The sequence below is a fragment of the Crinia signifera genome, chromosome 5 (genome assembly GCF_055691185.1).
Source record: "Crinia signifera chromosome 5, ASM5569118v1, whole genome shotgun sequence".
In the NCBI taxonomy this organism is placed as follows: domain Eukaryota; kingdom Metazoa; phylum Chordata; class Amphibia; order Anura; family Myobatrachidae; genus Crinia; species Crinia signifera.
Genome location: NC_139221.1, coordinates 65,439,786 through 65,461,721, shown reverse-complemented (window position 1 = coordinate 65,461,721; position 21,936 = coordinate 65,439,786). Strand labels below are relative to the sequence as shown.

The window sequence follows — 21,936 nt, the reverse complement described above, 5'->3', positions numbered from 1 at the left end:
CCGCAGACTTTGAAAACTTTCAGTTTGCTTGTAAAAACCGATGCCTTCTTCAGATAGCGCTTTATGGAAGAGAAGCCCCGGGGTTTCTAAGATGTAGCCTAGCAAATCTCTCCATTGTTTCTTCAGTAGCCTGCAGTTGTCTGGACTGCACACATGACCTCAGGTCACACATGTGGACTGCAGAGCTGGATTAAGCCTCCAGGGGGCCCCGGGTACAGAGAGAAGTGGGGAGCTTAAACACTAAGGGCCTTATTTTGGTTCACTCTTTCTGACAAAATCCTTCTTAGATGGACAAAACCATGTGCACTGCAGGGGGCAGATGTAAAATGTGCAGAGAGAATTAGATTTGGGTGAGTTATTTTGTTTCTGTGAAGGGAAAATACTGGCTGCTTTATTTTTACACTGCAATATAGATCTCACTTTGAAGTAAAACCCCACCCAAATCTAATTATATCTGCACAAGTTACATCTGCCCCACCTGCAGTGCACATGGTTTTGCCCATCTAAGAAGGATTTTGTCAGAAAGAGTGAACTAAAATAAGGCCCTAAATACTGTACGCATACAGCATGATAAATCCAATGTGCTTAATAAAAAGCAGGGGTACTCACCAAGGCAGCGTTGCCTGCTGTAACTGTGAACATGTACCCGTGTCTTGACAAAGACCCCTAGCGGGTCGAAACGTCGACTATGCTGTTGTTGTGACTTCTAACATTAAAACGCTGACTTCAGTTGCCTTGGTGAGTGCTTTTTATTAAGCACATTAATTTATTTATAGTCATCCTGCCCAGATCTGCTTAGTTGTGCATCCCACTAACTCACTGCCTCTGGATGTGAGTGCGGAACACTCCTGCTATTTTTGTGCATACGGCATGATAGATACACCCAACATGCATGGCATACATACAGCCAAAACACACACACATAGCATACACCCAACACACATACACATCACACACAGCATACATACATACAGATCCACAAACATACATATACAACATCATACTTGCCTACTTTTGAAGACTAGTTTCAGGGAGATTATAGTTGGTTATAGAATTCTGCAAAGCGCCCCATTGAGGGGGCATGTAGTGCTCCACCAAAAGGGTGTGTCTAGTTCCATATATGGAGAGATTGTGAAAAGAGATTGTAAATGTGGCACCTAGAAGCATTTGTGTGAAATTTTAAATGACATATCCAAATGTAGATGAGCCCCAAAGCAATTAGTAAGAGCTACTGTACTTGATAAAGTGCTGGGAAATGGTGCTGATGATTCAATGTAAATGTATCTGTCTCTCATTCCTTTTTTCCCAAAAAATGTAACAGTGTAATGTGGGCTAGGTGAAATGAGGGAGATTGGTAGACTAATGAGGGAGAGAGGGAGATTGCTGCTATTTCAGGGAGTCTCCTGCAGAATGCAGGAGGGTAGGCAACTATGTACAACATGCACAAATGTATATACAGTACACATATAACAAACACACTGCATACATTCATACACACAGCATACACGAACAGCATACATACATATATACACACACAACAGAACCACTGCATAAATACACACACACATGCACCATACATGGATCACACATACTGTATACAGCACTAAGCAAGAGAGGAGGAGATCATCAAGTCCAGGAGTCCCATGTGAGTGAGCGTAGCTGCTACTAGACAATCCATGTGAAACTTTTTTATACTGTATATTATTTTTTTTTTTAGTATTGTCTTTCATTATTAATAATACCACAATCTGGTTTGGTTAGTCCAGAGACAGACAAGACTTTTTCCATGTAATGCAGAACTACTGTAGACTGACACAAGGTGGCAGTATTTGCATACTTTTGTGCTTCTAGAACTAAACAGAATTTCGGTTTGACAGTTATAAAATGTGATCCTATATTTAAAAAATAGATTAGTTTGAGTTACATTTTTATTTATAAAAGGTATTATTTTCATCTTATACTATTTTAAAATAGACTTTCAATAGGGATCAATGTATCTGTCTTTATGGTCTTGATATAACAGTATTTTGTGTATAATATGCATATGCTTCCAAAGTGACCTCCACTAATTAAGTCATAGGTACAGTAATAAGATGTGAAATACGGGTACATACTGTACAGTACAGCGGTATATATATATATGAATGACTGGTGGTCAGGATACAGACAGGCATCCAGAAGGAGGAAATGCCGACAGCGTTCAGGTAAGAGACACAACATGGTTATCACATGAAAAGGTCTATATGAGTTTTTTTAGGTTTTTTTGTACTGTGAACTTTTCCATAATATACCATCCACGGACTCTCATTGGGAATGATAAAGTGTTCCGAGCGCAGCAGCAGTAAAGTGATGCACTTGTGCCAAATCATGGCGAGCAAAGAGACCCGTGCTAGGGGATGTACTGCGCTAATTGGGGATCCACATGCTCAGGTGTTGGTACTGACTTTTTTGTGTGTCAACCTTATGCCTGGATCAAACTATTTCTAGGGTCCACCTCGCTGTTTTGATATTGACTTTGTCGACTTTGTCGGCCTTCTATACCCGGGACTGAAAAAATACACAGCCCCCCCCCAAAAAAAAAGAGTTCAGGCATACCATATATATATATATATATATATATATATATATATATATATATATATATATATATATATATATACACCGCACACACTGCACCCATTTTGGTAATATTTAACCTCAAGGGTCGGCAGCAGGAGTGTTGCTGAATCGCAACTTGGAGTCTGAGTGCCCTAGTGTTCAGACGCCACTGCCTGCACTATTTTCTACTGTACATGTTTTTATTATTAGCCATTTCTTATTAACCATTACTGACCTGGCATGTTCCTAACTGGCGTGTCCTTGCATGTCTACCTGTGCAGTGGCGTAGCTATGGTACAGCAGCCCCAGTGTGCAGATTGGGGGAGCCAGCACCGGCTGGGCGCACTGAAATTACATAAACCGAGCAGCCATTATTGAATTTCTTCCCCTGCCTCCGCCGCCCTATACCTCCTCTCCACTGTCAGTGCTTTTTGGATCATAAAGGGGGAGGAGCCTGTCTTGCTAATCCAGCCTCTGCTCTTCTCCCCTCTCACTGACGCTGCCAGGGCTCAACGTCACGTTGACCTAGGGATGGCCATCGTTTCCATTGCCATCGATGGTTGCCATCGATGGCAATTCTGCAACTGGCCATCGATAGTGCTAAACCAGGGCTGGGCAATTGCGGCCCTCCAGATGTTGAGGAACTACACATCCCAGGATGCTTTGCATTAGTTTTGCTATGTGGCCATGCTGAAACTGATGCAAGGCATGCTGGGATGTGTAGTTTCTCAACATCTGGAGGGCCGCAATTGCCCATCCCTGTGCTAAACTATGCTATGGATGACCATCGATATTTTTACATATCGATGGTCATCCATTGTGTTCGTTTGATTGGCCTGGGGGCAGGGCTTCGCAGGTGTCAGGGGGCAGAGCTATGCTCCATGTCCCGGCACTTAAAAAAAAAAAAAGCAAAACATCGGTTTGCTGTTCCATCGCTGGAGGGAAACCATCTGGTTCTCCCCCATCGATGGCTAAAGTATTCGACATCGGCCATGAACCATCGATGATTTTGAATCATCGATGGTCGATGGCCATCCCTACGTTGACCAGCCCCGGCGTGATTAATGGAAGTCTGTGTATGCTCCGGCTGGCATTATGCGGGAGACCCGGGGCTGTCAGCGCTGATGAGACCGCGACCCGGCGCCGCTGAGGGGACTGGCGCTGATGTGGTGAGCTGGCACTACTGAGGGGACCAATTAGATGGCGCCGCTAATGGGACCCAGTGCTGATGTGGAAACACATCTCCCTTCTCTCTCCTTTTTTGTTCTCTGTCTTCCTCCTCTCCTCTCCCATCTCATCACTCGGCTCAATTTTTTTTCGCAGGGGGGAGAAAAATTTATAGCTATGCCACTGTACCTGTGACCGTAACATTCACCTTGTTTTCTGACCATGTACATTCTAACTACTGGCCTCCCTGGGACTACATATGTGTCACACCCTGTTGTCATCTACTGTAGCTCATGCACTGTCAGCTATTACTCTACCTATTGGGTATAGACTGAGGCGTTTGATGTATAGAAATTTTTTGAACTGGGATTATTGCTCAATAAGACAATGATGTCAATGTGACTAATATATAAATATATGATATTATAGTACAGTAAATGCTTTCTAGTAATGTATTTTAACGTTCTACATAATGTGTTGTATTACATTGTAATCAACCTCCACCTTAGCCCTAGGCTGGATACTTTGGTCGGAAACTTGTACGTTTAGATTTCTTCAGAATAGACATTGTTTTAATTTACCAGATTTCTGTGATGTGGAGATAATACATTATGCAAGTACAGAGCCGGCCCTAACCAGACTGATGCTGCTGCATCCTACCTCCACCGCTAATTCCGCTGTCACTCAGCACACCTTCCCAATAAGTCACAGCTTAGTGTCTGCTATTCACATTACACCACCCCGTACTGCACCTTATTCACATTACATGGCACTAAACCTTTCCTTATTTACATTACACCACACTGTACAGTTCCTTATTTACATTATTCCACACTGTAATGCCTTACACTCCACCGTATTGCTCCTTATTCACATTACAACACAGCAGGCTTCTCCCTATTCACATTACACCATATAGTATTACTCCTTATTTACATTACATACCGCACAGCTCCTTATTAACAATATTAGAAACCATGCTGTATTGCTCCATATTCACATTATACCACACCGTATTGCTCTTTATTCACATTACACAGCACTTGGTCCTAGGCAGGAGGCAGTGGAGACGCATCATACATGATCAATTCATCACACGTCACTGAAGTTATTTATGTGCATTGCTGTAGTTTTCCCATGTCTCACTAAGGGCATCAATAGGAGGTACCTTAAGTTTACATGATACTGTTATCAGTCATATTTCTGTGCAGGGGCGGATCCAGCAGTTAATGACAGAGACGGGGCATCATGATAGGATAAGAAGGTTTGGTTGGTGCGACAGGTACTGTATATGACTTGCACCTGCTCCCCTAGTGCAAAAGATCCCCCTCAGATACATCATCTGCCTTTAGCAATAAATAACCGCCACCCACTCAGATGTCATAATCTCTCCTTATTATAGAATAGCCCTCCCATCAAACAGATCATCTCCCTCTAGCATAGAATCCCCACAGCCAGTTATATTCTCCTTACCACTAAATAACCCTCCACCCCTCAGACAGATCATCTTGCCCTAGTACAGAATAACACACACAGCCTTCCAATTTTTACAAGAAGATAGCTGCAGCAGGTTCCGATGGCAGTGCTGGGCTACGGGACACCCCAATTGTCTACACTCTGTGTCCCTCTCCTGTATACACTTTTACTTATACAGTACATTGCACAAGAAATCCATCTGGCAGACACCAGCTGATCGCGGCAGGGGAGCACAGTGCAAATACAATCAGAGGCTGCTGAAGTCACCGCTCTTGTTGGATGCCGACCTGCTCTTCCTAAGGGATGACCAATGTCAAATACTTTTGCCATCTATGGGGGAGAACAACATGGTTTCCCTTCATCGATGGCACGGACACCCGCTAAGCCCCACCCTCATGTTTGATTAGCGCACAGGCCAATCAGTCAAACAAAATTGATGAACATCGATAAGTAAAAATATCGATGGCCATCTATTGCATAGTTTAGCACTATCTATGGCCAGTTGCAATATCGCCATTGATGGCAATGATGGCCACAAGGGCATAACTATCATAGATGCAAGGGGTGCAGCTGCTATGGGGCCCAGAGCTGAAGGGGGCCCATCATTACTGCCTAAGTAATATGTTTTACATGCATTTATCACCATCAGTTGCTAAATAGGGGGCCCTTACAAACTTTTGCTATGGGGCCTATGAATATCGAGTTATGCCCCTGGATGGCAATCCCTACTCTTCCTTCTATATGGGCATGCATCATCTGTCATACAAGAGCCATCCGTGTGTGATGCGTAGGAGGGAGGGGCCATGGGTGACAGACAGCTCCGCGCACTAAACAGACAACTAGGAATCCTCGAGGGGCAGTGATGACCACTCCAGCCCAGACAGTGTGTCACTACAAGCCTGCTGTGACTTCCTCTAGTGCAGTGGTTCCCAACCTTTATTCTCTCCCGTACCCCTTGATTAGGCTTTTCATTGATGAGTACCCCTTCCTCTCAATTTAAAATATAGACAGTACTTATGAGTGGAGTGGAAGTGAGCGGTATGCGTATCCTAATGCGTGTCCTTATATTAAGGAGTAGCGGACAGGAACCGTGCCCTTCCGTGTCTGGATGCTGGTTGTGTATTGTCTCCAGGGTTCCCACTAACACCTGTAGGATTAATGCCGCTGCTTCTTCCACCTGTGTCAGTGCAGGGCAGATGATCACTGATGTTTGAGGGCAGCAGGGGTAACTCCCATTGGATTGCTGGTCAAGCACAATGAGATGCTGATGACTCTGAAGACAGAACCATAACTGACACAACATGGTTCTTCTCCATAGCAATGAGTCTTCTTCTTCTGCCATCAAAATAATTTTTCATCTTCCGCCATTACCAATATTATTTTCAAGTACCCCCAACTGGTCTGCAGAGTACCCCCAGGGGTACTAGTACCCCAGGTTGGGAACCACTGCTCTAGTGTCTACCGGTCCCCACTGCTGCTGCTGTCTGGCTCAGCCGGCCCTAGAAGGCTTGGGATGGATGCCTTGGTCCTTTTCTGGCATACTGTATGCCTGCTTTGTCTATGCCTAGGGATGGCTCTTTGTAGTCAGTATGATAAGGAGGGAAGGATTACATGCTGAGAATCCTGGGACTGAAAAAAAAATGCACCAGGATTGACATCCCTAGTCCTAAGCCTTGGAGAGTGATAAAGTGAAAACTAACTGCCATGTTGCAGGTTACATAGAAACATAGAAACATAGAATTTGACGGCAGATAAGAACCACTTGGCCCATCTAGTCTGCCCCTTTTTTTAAACATGTTACCTCAAACCATATTTGATCCTTATTTTTTTGTAAGGATATCAATATGCTTATCCCAAGCATGTTTAAATTGTACTACTGTATTTGCGTCTACCACCTCTGTTGGGAGGCTATTCCACTTATCTACTACTCTTTCTGTGAAAAAAATCTTCCTCACATTTCCCCTGAATCTTCCTCCCTCTAGTTTCAGTGCATGTCCTCGTGTTCTGTTGCTCCTCTTCATGTGAAGAATGTCTCCCACCTGTACCTTGTTAAAGCCCTTGATATATTTGAAAGTTTCTATCATGTCCCCCCTTTCCCTTCTCTGCTCTAAAGTATACATATTAAGATATTTTAGTCTTTCCTGGTAAGTTTTGTGATGTAGGCCATGCACCATTTTAGTTGTTCTTCTTTGTACAGTCTCTAATGTATTTATATCCTTCTGGAGATATGGCCTCCAGAACTGAACACAATACTCTAGGTGAGGTCGTACCAATGACCTATACAGTGGCATTATTACTTCTTTCTTTCTACTGCTGATACCTCTCCCTATGAAACCAAGCATCTGACTTGCCTTCTTCATTGCTTTTTTACATTGCCTACCTGCTTTTAAGTCCCCTGAAATAGTGACACCTAGATCCCTCTCTTCCTCAGTAGTTTCCATTATAGTGCCATTTATACTATATTGAGTCTTTGGATTTCTGAGACCCAAGTGCATGATTTTGCATTTTTTGGCATTAAACTGTAGTTGCCATTCTCTTGACCATTTCTCTAATCTGCCTAGATCCTCAATCATTTGTTTAACCCATCCTGGTGTGTCTACCCTGTTGCATACCTTTGTGTCATCTGCAAAAAGGCACATTTTACCCTCAATTCCATTTGCAATATCACCAATAAAGATATTAAAAAGCACCGGTCCAAGTACAGATCCCTGGGGTACTCCACTTGTAACCTTTCCCTCCTTTGACTGTACTCCGTTTACTACAACTCTCTGTTTTCTGTCCTGCAACCACGCTCTTATCCATTCAACTATCTTATCAGGTTGTTTTGGAAATACAGTATGACATGATCTAATTGGTTGATTGTTTATTTATCCTCGTCATCACACCAGTACCAGACGTCCTATGTCTTATTGGTTAAAAACTGTTCCAGCAGTTTTACTATGTTTACATACATGTGTTGTTGATGGTTGCAACCAATCAGTCATCATCATCATCATCATTATTATAATCATTGTGCTATTTACAACAAGATGAAGCACACTGAAATCAGGATCCCACTGGCTTCTGCATTTATGACTTCTCACCACCATTGGTTGAAATACAAAACTACATGCCAATGCCATGCTCTCACTGTACTTTGGATGTATCTAGATTTCCCCATGGCATGTCTACATGCCAATCACAGCCCTTGTCTGGCACTCTAGTTGTACCCTGTCACCCTATCTCTAACCCAAACCTCCTGCAGCATAACAAATTCGGTACTTATGTAATATCTGGACTCCCATTTTTCTTATGAGACCGCGTCCCCTCGCGGGGCTCGCTGCGCTCACCACGCTTCGGGCACGGTGGCTCGCTGCGCTCGCCACACTATATAAAATCAACTCCATGCGTAGTTGGATAGTAGGGGTATGAAAAAATGGGGTGCATTTAACATGGGAGTCCAGATAATACATAAGTACCACAAATTCTTCTTACCGCAGCCTAATCGTCCCTCCCACTGTCTAGCCTTACACCAACCCCCCCTTCCCCCCTGCAGCCTGTCCTTAACTATCCCATCCCACAGTTTTTGCATAACCACAGGCAGTAATATGGTTATATTGGTCATAAACCCCGCATGGAAGATTCCTGGTGGGCCGATGCAACCGCGAGGCCACCTGCCAGCAAGTGACTTTTCTTTTATTAAGCTGTGGCCCTGCTCAGAGTAGTGGCCCTGTTCCCATCCTGTCTCCCACACAGAGTAGAGTTCACAGAGTAGAGTACTGTACCTGACACTTCAAATGCTCATCTAAGACTGTTAAAGGGCAGGAGTAGGTGCTATTTAAGGCTGTAACAATGTCTGGGGTGTTCCTGGGCTCCACTGCAAGAGGGGTGAAATATTATGGGAATAATGGTAATGACTTATTTGTCTGCTTGAAGGAGGTTTCGGGGACTATGTTCAGTCTCAGTGGGGGGACATTATTTAAAATGTGGAGGTTTGTGGTATGTCACCTCAGCTTAAAGGCTCCTGGGTCCATGGGTCACTAATTACAGTAACTGTCCCAGGTTACTTGGTGGTGATGAGAGTGCTAGGACCCAGGATGGATTCACCACAGCCAGGGTGTCTTGTGTCTGTAGGGACAAGAGAGCACTTGAGAGTTGGACAGCGGTGGTGTTGCAGCCAGCAGCTACTATCTGTTAATAGCCTGTTGCAGTGTTCCCATTGGGAGATGGTTTTCCAGCCGGGATTAGGGCCGTTCCATGGCGGGAGCAGGAACAGACAAAGAAATGTTGGCACAGCTTCATGTGTAATTTATGTATTTATTTACAGTTTCTTATATAGTGCAGCAAATTCTGTTGCGCTTTACAATTACATTGAAATTGACATTGCAATGTGGGCAAGGCCGCATGGACCACTGGCTTGTTTTTTTTTAATTTATGCTCGGTGCGGACAGTTGAAAAATGATTAATAGGAGCAGTGGCCCCAGTTTTTGTGCCCCATGAACCTTGAGGCTGGGTACGGTTGTCCGGAGTGAATCATTTGGTCGACCATAAGTTGGTCGACAGTCATTAGGTTGACACCACTAGGTCGATATACTGAAAGGTCGACATGGGTCTAGGTTGACATGGGACAAGGTCGACAGGTCATTAGGTCGACACAATCATTATGTCGACATGGGCTAGGTTGACAGTCAAAATGTCGACATGGGAACAGGACAAAGTGCACCGCTTCCCTCACCATGCTTAGGCCTCGGTGCCTCGCTACACGCAGCAAACTATTTTATTCTCCAACCACTCCCTAGTGGATGACAGGCGGCATGAAATACCGCCTGTCGGCACATGTCGGGTAAAGAAACAGTGAAAAGCCTAATGTCGACCTTTTGACTGTCGACCCACGTCGACCATTCAGCATGTCGACATAGTGGTGTCGACCTAATGACTGTCGACCTTATGCTTGTTGACCTAATGACCGTATCCCCGGTTGTCCCCTTTGTCTCCCCCTGTTGTGTAAGTACCATATCTAGTGATAGAGTCTGCTACTGAAGCTGGATTTATGGGGGTGGTGCTGATACATGGAGAGATAGATCACGATGCCTCTGACTACATAATCATCAACACATTTACATTAAAGACATTGGTGCTAATCAGTGATGGTTGCAATGCTGAGGCTGCAGCACAGACCAAAAGTATCAAAAGGTAGCCAGACAACACTGGCCAATATCACAAGGGGGTCAGCAGGAACAGCAAGTCTACTTGTAATCAGCGGAGTGTACCACAGCCGCAGTGCATCAGCCAATTCCACAATCAACCATTTTCCATCAGCTAGCTGGCACCGGAGTCTGGGGGGGCAAGTGGATAGTCATTTAGTAAAAACGTATCTACTGTGTTGATGGAAGTGGTAGTTACTGCACTAATAGTTAGTTAGCCAATGGAAAATACTGTAATTGGCACCTGAGTTTTGGGGGGGGGGGGGGGGGGGGGAGGCTCATCCACCGTGGCTGTAATGCACCCGGCTGGTCCTTGGTTTTCTTTTTTTTCCCACTGACTTCCGGTGATGTTGGCATGCATTTGGGGGTGTGATTGATGTTGATGTGATGTACGGCTCCCATCAGTTACTTTTGATCTATGCTTCAGCTTCGGTGTTGCTACCATCACTAATTAGCACAAATATCTTTAAAGTACATTTGTTTATATTTATGTATATAAACAAGCAAAATTAAGATCATGTCATGGTAATTATAACTCCTAACTACAATATTCAACATATATGGCTGTTATCACACCCACATGTTAGTGTTGTAAATATGTTCTGTCAAGGTATACAAATATTCCCTCATACAAGAACATAAGAATGTTGATTGCAAGCTGTAGTATCTTCAGCTAATACTCCCACATGTAGAGCATTGTTTACAAGTAGCTTAAAAAAAACATATTTTGTGTAAAATGTTCCCAGGCTACCCTGACACAGGCTTGCATTGAAGAGGTGCATTGGGGTCTCCCCTCCATATATGATGGGACTGTCCCAAGATTCTTGGGTTATGGACTATGGCTCCTCAGATTTACCATGTTATTAATTTGGGGGGCAGTTTGCCCTGGTTCTCGGATCCTTAACCCTATAGGCCTACCCATTTCTAGATATAAGAAATCTCTACTAAAGCATTTTATCAATACAGCGGAAGCTCCCTATCATTTCTGTGCTTTTTGAGCAGATTGGTATGGATCTGATAGGGCCAGTGAAAAAATCTGCTTGAGGGCACCAATACATATTGGTGTTAATTGACTATGCCACCAAGTACCCCGAGGCTATACCCCTGCGCAATATGAAATCTGGCACTATTGCCAGAGAGCTACTAACCATGTATACCCACTAAGGGTTACCGAAAGAGGTCTTAACAGACTAAGGTTCCCCCTTTGTGTCTAAACTCATGAAGGATTTGTGCCGGTTGCTAAAAGTAAACAGGATTACCACCTCAATGTACCACCCGCAAACAGACGGCATTGTAAAAAGCTTTAATAAAACCCTTAAGCAAATGATAGAGGGCAGTGTCTCAAGAAAAACGAGATTAGGATCTGCTTCTACCTTACTTGATGATTTCGGTACCCCAATCCTCTACAGGGTTTAGTCCATTTGAGCTGCGTTGTGGGAGACAGCCCAGAGGAATTCTAGATCTATTAAAAGAAGGGTGGGAAGAACAACCGTGCCAGGACTCCAATGTCATTCAGTTTGTGGCCCAGTTATATGGCTGTCTAAGGCAGATTGTGCCACTCCTGAACAAACACATGGAAAGGATCCAACATCATCAGAAGCAAAGGTATGACGTTATCTCAGTCAATCGGTCCTTTAACCCAGGAGACAAAGTGTTAGTGCTGGCACCTTCCACAGATTGCAAAATGTATGCACAATGGCGTTGCCCTTTTGAGATTGTAGAGGCGGTGGGACCAGTCAATTACAGGGTCCGACAGGAGGGTAGAAGGAGGGAGGTACAAATCTACCATGTAAAGCTGTTAATACCATGGAAGGAACCTGCCAGTCAGCCCTCTTTGGTAGCTAAAAAGGTTCCAGAATGCCAGCTGCCTATTGAAGTCACTCTTACTCCTGAACAGAAATGGAAAGTGGTGAGCTTGGTGAAGCACTACCAAGATGTGTTTTCTGCCATTCCGGGAAAGACACAGATTATCCAACATGATGTTGTGACTCCAACCGGGGTGGCCATTAACAAAGGCCCTATCGCATACCCACATACCTATTCGTGTACCTAAGCCTTCAGGTGCTTTAAGGTTCTGCAATGACTTCCATAAACTACTGTAAATCAAGTGTCCCGGTTTGATGCTTTCCCTATGCCCTGGGTTGATGAATTGGTAGAAAATGTAGCCAAAAGCCAGTATCTCCCTACACTTAATTTACAAAAGGTTATTGGCAGATTCCATTAACAGAAGCTGCTAAGGCAAAAACAGCCTTCTCTACCAACAGAGGGCTTATTCCAGTATAAAGAACTCCAATTTGGTTTATATGGTGCCCCAGCAACCTTCCGAGATATATGAATAAGTTACTGCGGCCCCACAACGAATATGCGGCTGCATATTTAGATGACATTGTAATTTTCAGCTCTGATTGGGAGTCACACCTACCAAAGGTAGAAGCTGTCTTACAGTCTCTTTGGACCCACGGGTTTACTGCCAACCTTTAAAAATGTGTACGATTGAGGCCAAGTATTTGGGGTAAATTGTGGGCAGAAGACAGGTTAAACCTCAGCCTAGTAAGGCAGAAGCAGTTCTCACCTGGTCTAAACCTAAATGTAAGTCACAACAGGTTCATTCGAGATTTCACTGCTAGAGCGGCTCCACTAACCAGATGTTTTAAGAAACAGTCCCCAGACAAAATAACGTGGTCTAGACCAGTGGAAACTGCTTGGAAGGATTTAAAATGAGGTTTGTACCAAGCCAGTCTTGCAAGCCCCTGACTTTAGAAAACAATTTGTGTTGCAGATGGATGCCTCTGGGACAGGATTAGTAGCAGTTCTTTCCCAAGAGGTAGAGTGAGAGGAGAAGCCCTGTAAATTATTGCCCAGAGAGTGCAAGTACTCAACTGTTGAGCAGGAGTGCTTGGCCATTAAGTGGGCAGTTGAGATAGATATTATTTATTGGGACGAGAATTTTTGTTGGTCACAGACCATTCACCTTTACAGTGGATGTATACAAACAAAGAGGTGCATGATCAAGTGACCCGTTGGTTTTTGACCTTGCAGCCATTTAAGTTTTAGGTGAGGCTTCGTCAAGGGAAACAGCATCTCAATACCGATGCCCTGTTCAAGAGGTTTGTTGGTCCTGAGCCTCCAAGCAACCCTATGGTAAAGTTAGGGGAGGAGGCAGAAGGGTGGTGGGAGAGCTCTTGGTGGAATGCTGTGTACCCGGGCAGATGACACAAGTAGGGGTGGGTGAGGCTGAGAGCTCACCTGAAAATTGTGTAGCTTCACCAGGGTGGTTGAAGCTAAGGGGGAGGAGTGTGGCAGGGTCAGCATTCCCCACATGAAGGTAATGTGGAGGATTCAGACTGGGTTTTGTTAGCAGTAGCAGAAGCCCCTGGGATGTACTGATTTAAGGCTTCCCAGGGTATTGTTTGCTGGCTCTCAATGGTGGACTACTGTATCTGCCTGAGTGATAGGCTGGGGGTGTGGGTTAGATTAGGGACCATTGGAACCTGTTAGGAGTCTGCTATGCCTGTATGCTACTGCCTGTGATTCAAACTGCACATGAATGTCACCTGCTATGCTGGTCCTGCTGATGAGAATAAACTACCAAGTCATCATCTGAGACCCTGTGTTTGTGATCCTTGTCACAATATTTGAAATAGATACCCATAACAATTAATAAAATATAACATATAATTATAATTAAAAGCCACTTACATTGCTCAGTCTTATTTGCAAATGAGTTTTCCTAGATGTGTCCACACATGGTGCGATTTGAACATCGTGTCTAGTTCATATGACACCACTTATTTTGCCTTGTGATGCGATGCGCGCACTCATGTAGTCCATATCGCAAGGCAAAATAGTATGTGCAGGCAGGTATATTTTTACTACATCGCATTGTGTCTAGTTCAAATCGCATCCTGAGTAGGGAATAGTATGCGATACTTCATTTGCATATTTCAGTTACATTGTAGTCTAGTCCAAATCTTAAGGTGCCCACACATAGTGCATTTTGGGCTTGTGATGTGATCCGTACCCCCACGCACATCACATCCCATAGCACAAAAAGTGTGTGCTGCACACTTAGGAGTGAGTTGCGGTCATCCCAAGATGATTGGGCACTGATGTCCTTCTTCAAGTGGAAACTTGCTGGTTTAAAGAATGGTGCTGCAAGCAAATATTGAAGCAGTGTCCCAGAATGTCCAGATGAACATGTCCTTCAGACAGATATGCTGAAAGTGTTCCCCTGAGTAGGGTCCCCAGTTCTTCAGGAGAAAGTGTGCATTTGTTTAATGTAAGTCCTATAAAAACCTCACAGTTAATTGCATTTAGAATTTCCACCTGTAGAGATAATTCAATTACTGAAAAAAAGGTCAATTAACATAAAAAAATGTAATTGTGAGAGTCAATCCCAAATGTCATACTATTCAAACATGCCGTAAATAATGTTTTAATGACAAAACACATAAATATACTGTATACTGTAGTTTAAATATATCAAATTATTTTCTTTTGAATTCTGAGATCCTGATTGGCTCAAAACATTCATATGACCTGGATAAGACAATAGGGGAAATTTACTAAGAAGCCGAAATACGTCCGATCCGCAGTACAAATGGATACGACTAAGATGAGCCATTTTCTTCCGAATATACGAATCGTGAATAGGGCAAATTTCCTAATCTGTTGTATTCACATGATTTGTATTCTCTGATGGCGTAGGCATTCGTAATTGGTGGTCGCACACATGAGTACATCTCCTGAAGGAGACAACGCCTCCTGAATATATTGGATCTGTATTGATTTTATTGATTTGAGTTTACCTACAATTTTATCTTCAAAGGTTGCTAAACCGGCCTGAAATATAAAAAAAATTCACACACACACACACCACTGCGGTGTTGTAAACACAGCCAAGTGAAGGCACGGACCCCCCACCCCCTGCCTGAGAGGCACTGTGATGCCTTGTACTGGCCCTGAGTATACAACAAGAATACATAAGCACAGATTACATACTGTACACACTGCTTGTGTGCATACACACGCACACAGTATACTTTTATACTGCAGATAGATACATACACACAAACAGTAGTATTCCAGACAATATTAGTATTCTTTCTGGTATTTCAAACATTTGAAAGTAGCAAACAGAAGCACCCAATGCGTTTTGTCCCATTCCGAGGCTTCATCAGGGGTTTGCAGATATAAATATCTTTTTCTGATTATTCTCACAGGATGAGTGCGATCACAATGTGTTGATTACTGAGTCCTTACAAAAATGGAGTACCTGAGGAAAAGAATATTGCTTGAGTCCTATTATTTTAAAAAGCAAAAATGCTACCTGGGTAGCAGAAGTAGGCGCCAATAGGGATGCTTATGCTAATAGCTGCCACTTAAAATGGGTTTGTCAGACCTAATAACAGGGAAAAGATATATGCAAGAAGTGGCGCTTGTTTGATGAAAAAGATATATAAATTTAATAACAATAATAAAATAAAAACATAAAATAAACATACATAGTTCACTGACAATAAAATTTTGCTTTTACATGTAAATTCATAAAAAAAAGTGGACTGGACCGGATAATGGCTAGTGCGGGAGGTGTTGTGTGGGGATAACTGTCCCGTCTCGATTGTGGACCTGTAGTAGCACCAAATATAGTTTGGAACAGAATTGGAGCAATTGGTTGCCCGATGAGGGCTAATAGTTACCCAGCGCCGTTATAGGCAGTTAATCTTTTCGGATGGCATTGCAGCTGTTATCCTCAAATTGATACGGCCGGATGGGAGATTGCAGATGTTATTCGTATTTGTCATCCAAGCTGGAGATGGTACAAGCCAGCAATAGGGGCCAATGCTCACAGTTGGTAGGCAGATGGAATAGCCAAAAAAGTTCCAACTTTGTGAAATGTCACTGGTGACAGGTGTAGCCAGGTCTTGATATGAGTTATAGGCACAATAGTCCAATCCAGTACAGAACTACTGACGCGTTTCGCTGTTTGGAAGGTACAGCTTTTTCAAAGGTAGTGTTGGAGCTGTTCACAGTGGGGTTTATATACCTTAGGTTAGGTGATTAAGATGAATCACCAAATTTCGTAGGTTTCCATAAATATGGGGTTCCTAGACATTTTTTTAAAAGGGCTCCTCAAGCAGGATCTCAGCAGGCTCACAACAAACCAACTGCATATACCGGGAATTAAAATATAGATAAGACCCTGATTCCAGCACGGATTCTCCTATTCACCTACTCTCAGGATCAATCATTAATTTTGACCTGAATAGGGGATAATCTTCTTATGGGCCTTATAGAGCAAACTGAAATCTTTTGCATGATGAACAATTTGTAGAAATCAGTAGAATGTGAGATCTCTCATTCCTCCTGCAGGGTCATGCCTTTCAAGTAAAGGCATGGCCCTGCAGGAGGAATGAGAGATATCACACTGGAGCTGTGTTTGCAGAGCTGCACACATGAGCACATCTCCTGAAGGAGACAACGCCTCCTGAATATATCGGATCTGTATTGATTTTATCAGTTTATCTACATTTTTATCTTTAAAGGCTGCTAAACCGGCCTGAAATATTCAGAAAATTCACACACACACACACCACTGCGGTGAGAGGACTCACATTGCCTATAAGAAGATTTTGACCGCAATAACCCCCCCCCCCCCATGGAGCCAGTTGAGTGGCGCCTGCACCAGTAACCTCCCCGTGTGCATGCCTGGCCCGGTGCCCACCATCCAGGGGCACCTCACCGGGCTTCAGCCCAGACATGGGATGCCCTGGAGTTAGTGGACCCCTGGTGCTGGTTATAGAAATACAGGGGGACCCCAAATTCCCCTCCCCCCTCTGTATTTCTGCAACCAGGACCAGGCTCAGGGAGCCCAGGGCTGGTAATTCGATTTGGGGGACTGTGCGCCGTTTATTTTAATCCTTACACAGAGAATCCTGCACAGATCTGACTGATCCGTGCAGGCTTCAGCCAAATATGCCTGGAAAATGAGGAGCGTTTTCCATGCGTATTTATGGGACAATTACCGTCATATAATGCTAGTGATTGATTGAAGACCCTGACATTTACCTTGTATCATACCACCCAAAATTGAAATACCAGGTAGCGGGACTCTCTACCGCCACTTGCACTCCTGAAAATGGGCGTGGCCCTTTATAAGGGCATTTGGCTTTGTGGCAATGCTGCAATCACTAGCCACACTCCATTTCCATCACTGTGAGGGCATGGCCCATGCTCTGAGAGCTACTGGCCATGCAAACTGTCCCTCTGTCTCTGTGAATAGATGCTGGTTCCTGCTGAATAATAGCACTGCATATACATATATGTATGCACACACATACGTATATGTATTTTTTATATGGGTGTGTTTATGTATGTTTTGTATGTTCATAGAAGATCTCTACCTGTAGATGCATATGATAATTGAAATAAAACAGATAGTTGCTAACCAATTAATGAAAATGATTTAAATTAAATAAAATAAAACAAATGTGATGGCGACATGGTGTGATAAGAAAGTAAAGAAATATGAATTAAATGTGTGAATTTTTTTTTTTTTTATTATTTGGGTAATATGAATGGTAACACTGCTGTAATATTGCTGTTTATTAAATAAAAACTAAAATAATCTCTGTGATAAAATAGAGGCTTGGTATTGACTACAATACAAGATGGCTTAAAATGAAAAGGGTTGGAGACAGGCAGATAGGAAGTCATACAAGCCAAAATGAAAGTGAGGCTTGGAGCGCATAAGTGTGCATGCGCAAATGCAGCGAAGATGGAAAGGAGGCTTGGTAATATACAAAGGCACCAAAATGTGAAACAGACTCTTGGTAGCGCCTGTCAGTGGTGTAAGTTCGTCACAGTTGCCCAGAGGCAAGATATATATTGGTGCCCCCCCCCCCCCACGCACACACACAACCTTATATAATAAGTGTCTGTGTCTAAAATATATGTGTTTTATACACACATATATATAGAGAGAGAGAGAGTGAGAGAGAGAGAACACCTATATATTTCAGAACTCACTACAGAAGGGATATGGATGGCTTTCAATTAACTAATTTAAACTAGCAGGGGAGGAGAGGTGCCCCCTTGGGAGCAGGAGCCCGGCAGCAGATGACTCCATTGCCTCCCAGACTTCTGCCCCGGAGCCTGTACAGATAGCGCAACAAACAGGATTTAAACCTAACAGCTAAAAACATCTCCATTCATTCTGAGGAAGCCACTGATACTACCTGTAGGTGGGGAAACACATCAAACTACCTGAAAACCGACCGATGGAGAGCCTTAAAACTTCCCTAACTACCTTCCGTACCCTAGGGAGGCACCAGCAGCCGTCAGAGCCAGATTAAGGTCTAAATGGGCCTGGAGCTGAAAATGATCAAGGGTCTATTATGCGCAATGATAGGTGTGGTGGCCAGCACCTAATAATGTGGGGGGCATGACCAGTGTTCTGGTTGGGTGGTCTGCTCATGGGTGTGTCTCTATTTGTGTAAATACTTTCAACTAATTATATATGCCTGGAAAAGGCAGGGGGCTGGCATAGGAAAAATGCAGGGAGATATATTGGCGGGTGCCCTCCAAAGGTGCACCCACAGGATGCCAATGTCCTAAGATACTTGCGGGGTGAGGCGGCATTCAAGTCATAAAAAAAATACTGAAAGCCAAAACTTGGTAGACAACATTTCAGCATCTTTTATATGGTCACCTAAGTTTACCACACCATATACCCCTTATACAAATCATGCAACACAATCGAAACCCCCTTATACTGTACTTGCCTCTTACACATTATGCCACATGGAATGAGCCAAAATTCACACGATTGAGCCAAAATTCACATTATGAGACACAGATTAAGGCAAAATTCACATTTTGCCACATGGATCAAGCCAAAATACACACTATACGAGGCATGTCCAAACAGTGGCCCTCCAGTTGTTGTGAAACTACGCGTCCCAGCATGCCTTGACATAGTTTTAGCAATCCTTAATAGCAAAACTGTGGCAATGCATGATGAGACTTGTAGTTTCACAACAGCTTGAGGGAAATCGTTTGGACATGCCTGCACTATACTAAACAGATTGAGCAGTAATGCACAATATGCTTCATAAATAGGGGAATTGCGCGCCAAAAAATTTACACCATAATGCCCATTACATGACAAGCCTCACACCATAATCTCCAATACATATTATGCCAAACACCATAATGCCTATTAAAAATTATGCTACATACAGTAAGGGCGGGATGTACTAAAGGGAAAATGCGGTAAAACCCCCGTTTTACCGCATTTTTCTATGTACTATTACCCGGCCGCACCCTTGGGTGGCGATACCCTATAGAAGCCTATGGGCTTCTTTTCGCCGCAACCCCGCTACCTCCCCCCTCTCCCCCTCCCTTGGGCTTACCTACTTGCACGTCCTCCTGGACCCTGGAAGGTAAGCCCTTCCTCCCCCTATCAACGCAGACGGACGTCCTTCCGGCTGCAGGGGGGAGGAGGAGGCGCCGGGGACAGCCTGCTTAGCTGTCCCTGGCGTGTAGGCATCAGGAGCCGTCTGGGAGGTGACGGAGACCCCCCGCAGACCACAGTACAGGTATCGTGGGGAGGAAAAAAATTGGTTTATCCGCAATATCTCTAGAACCAATGAACCCATATGGACCAGCCTGGTATTAGATTAAAGGCCCAGCGATATGGGTTAGACTGAGATTAACCTCGAGCTTCTGTGATGCCGGCGGAGGAACTGGCAGCCGTTGGAATCGGGTGGAGGTCGGAATTAGCGGGGCCCATGTTATCCTATGGGGAAAACGTTCCAGCTTTGCCTGGAGGTATCTCTTGTTTCCGGGGGGCTAGCGACGCGGGGCCGGGCTCATTGGAAAGCCCTGGCCCTCAGCTACAAAATGGGCCTATTTGGAGAATGGGCCTGGAGCTGTAGCTCCATCAGGCCCATTGTTAATCCGGCCCTGGCAGCCGTGAAGAGTTTGTGGAGAAGCCCCCAGGCAACACTGGACTGATCAGACCCCATTAAGTGGTTCCAGAAAATAAGTTTTAAAGCCACAATTGCCATGGATGGATACTAAACACAGTATACCACAAGCTTGAATGCTGTGTCTTCCTTTCCATAAAAAGCAATTCCTCTCTGCTGGGACACTAACCCCTGCTGTGAGGGAGCAGTGAGTATATGGACTTTCATTCCAATAAGTTAATAAAATAATGTTGTGAGAGAACATTAGTCCAAGTTCAAACAATAATTCATTGGAAACTAACAACTTTGCATATACAAACAATATTCTGCTTATCTTTCCTTCCTGCCAATAACACAACTCAGTTGTGAGAGAACTGTTGCTACAAATGAACCCATACATGCATGCTACTAATCCAAGGCAGTTGTGAGAGAACTGCTGCCATAAACTAATCCATGCTTGCATATTGATATTGAACTTGCTTTTTGCTGCTTTTCATTAATCAGAGAATACAGTTGTGTAAAAATACAATTATTTTCTATCTGGATATGGTTAGAAATTGACAAATAGCTGATTGTATGATTGTATTATGAAGTGATTTTATTGATTTTCAATTTTATTGTTTTTTTAACGGCCGGTTTATAATTTTTATCATATTGTAATACTTATTTTATTGTTTATTAAATAGATTTCTACAATCTACATGAATCTTTCTTTTGGTGTTTAAAGACACATATGCCACTTGGGTCCACATAAACAAATGTCTTCATAGAAATCTTTGTATATCATGATTCATTCCTTTGTGGGGTAATCCTTCCTTTCCCCCTTCAATCACCAACCCATGGGTTGATGTTTTGGAGGGAAAGAGGATTAGATGCATCCAACAAAGTGTTTGAGCCTGTTGGCACTCTGTTAATGTTTTTAGATCTTGCACATCGATTTTCACTGCCTCCAACACACAAATTCATATAATTTCAAATGAGGCACTATTTCACTCTATAAATGTCCCAGGTCTGTTGAGCAATACTCCTAATGTCTTATCCCAAGTGACTTCTATAGATATGCTTTTGAACTATATGTTAGGTATGTGTGTAGTTTCATGGTGGCAATTACGTAGTCAGCATAGTGTCCTTCAGAATCAGTGTAGTGTTCCCGCGGGCAGCGTAGTTAGCGTAGTCAGCGTCCCTGTCAGAATCAGCGTAGTGTTCCCGCAGCCCCTGTCCGAATCAGTGTAGTGTTCCTGCGGCCCCTGTTAGAATCAGCATAGTGTTCCCGCAGCCGCAGCCAGTGTAATCAGTACATTCACGGCTACCCGGAGCTTACATAGTTAGCGTAGTCAGTCAGCGTTACGCAGTGTGCGTGTAGTCAGCATAGTCAGTATGTTCGCGGCTAGCCGGAGCTTACGTAGTTAGCGCAGTTAACACTTGTCATCATTATTGTTTAAGATGGATGACAGGATAGGTGTGAATGTGTTCCTGAAACACCCAAACTATCCACGCCAGCCCTAAGCGTGGCGAGCGCAGCGAGGGGCCGCGTATTACTTGAC

At 43.7% G+C, this 21,936-nt stretch overlaps 1 protein-coding gene across 9 annotated transcripts in view; it reads left to right on the top strand.

Annotated features, from left to right (window-relative positions):
• Positions 1-21,936, top strand: part of LOC146080282 (carbonic anhydrase 13-like) — a 100,441-nt gene that overhangs the window by 6,440 nt on the left and 72,065 nt on the right. The window lies entirely within an intron of this gene.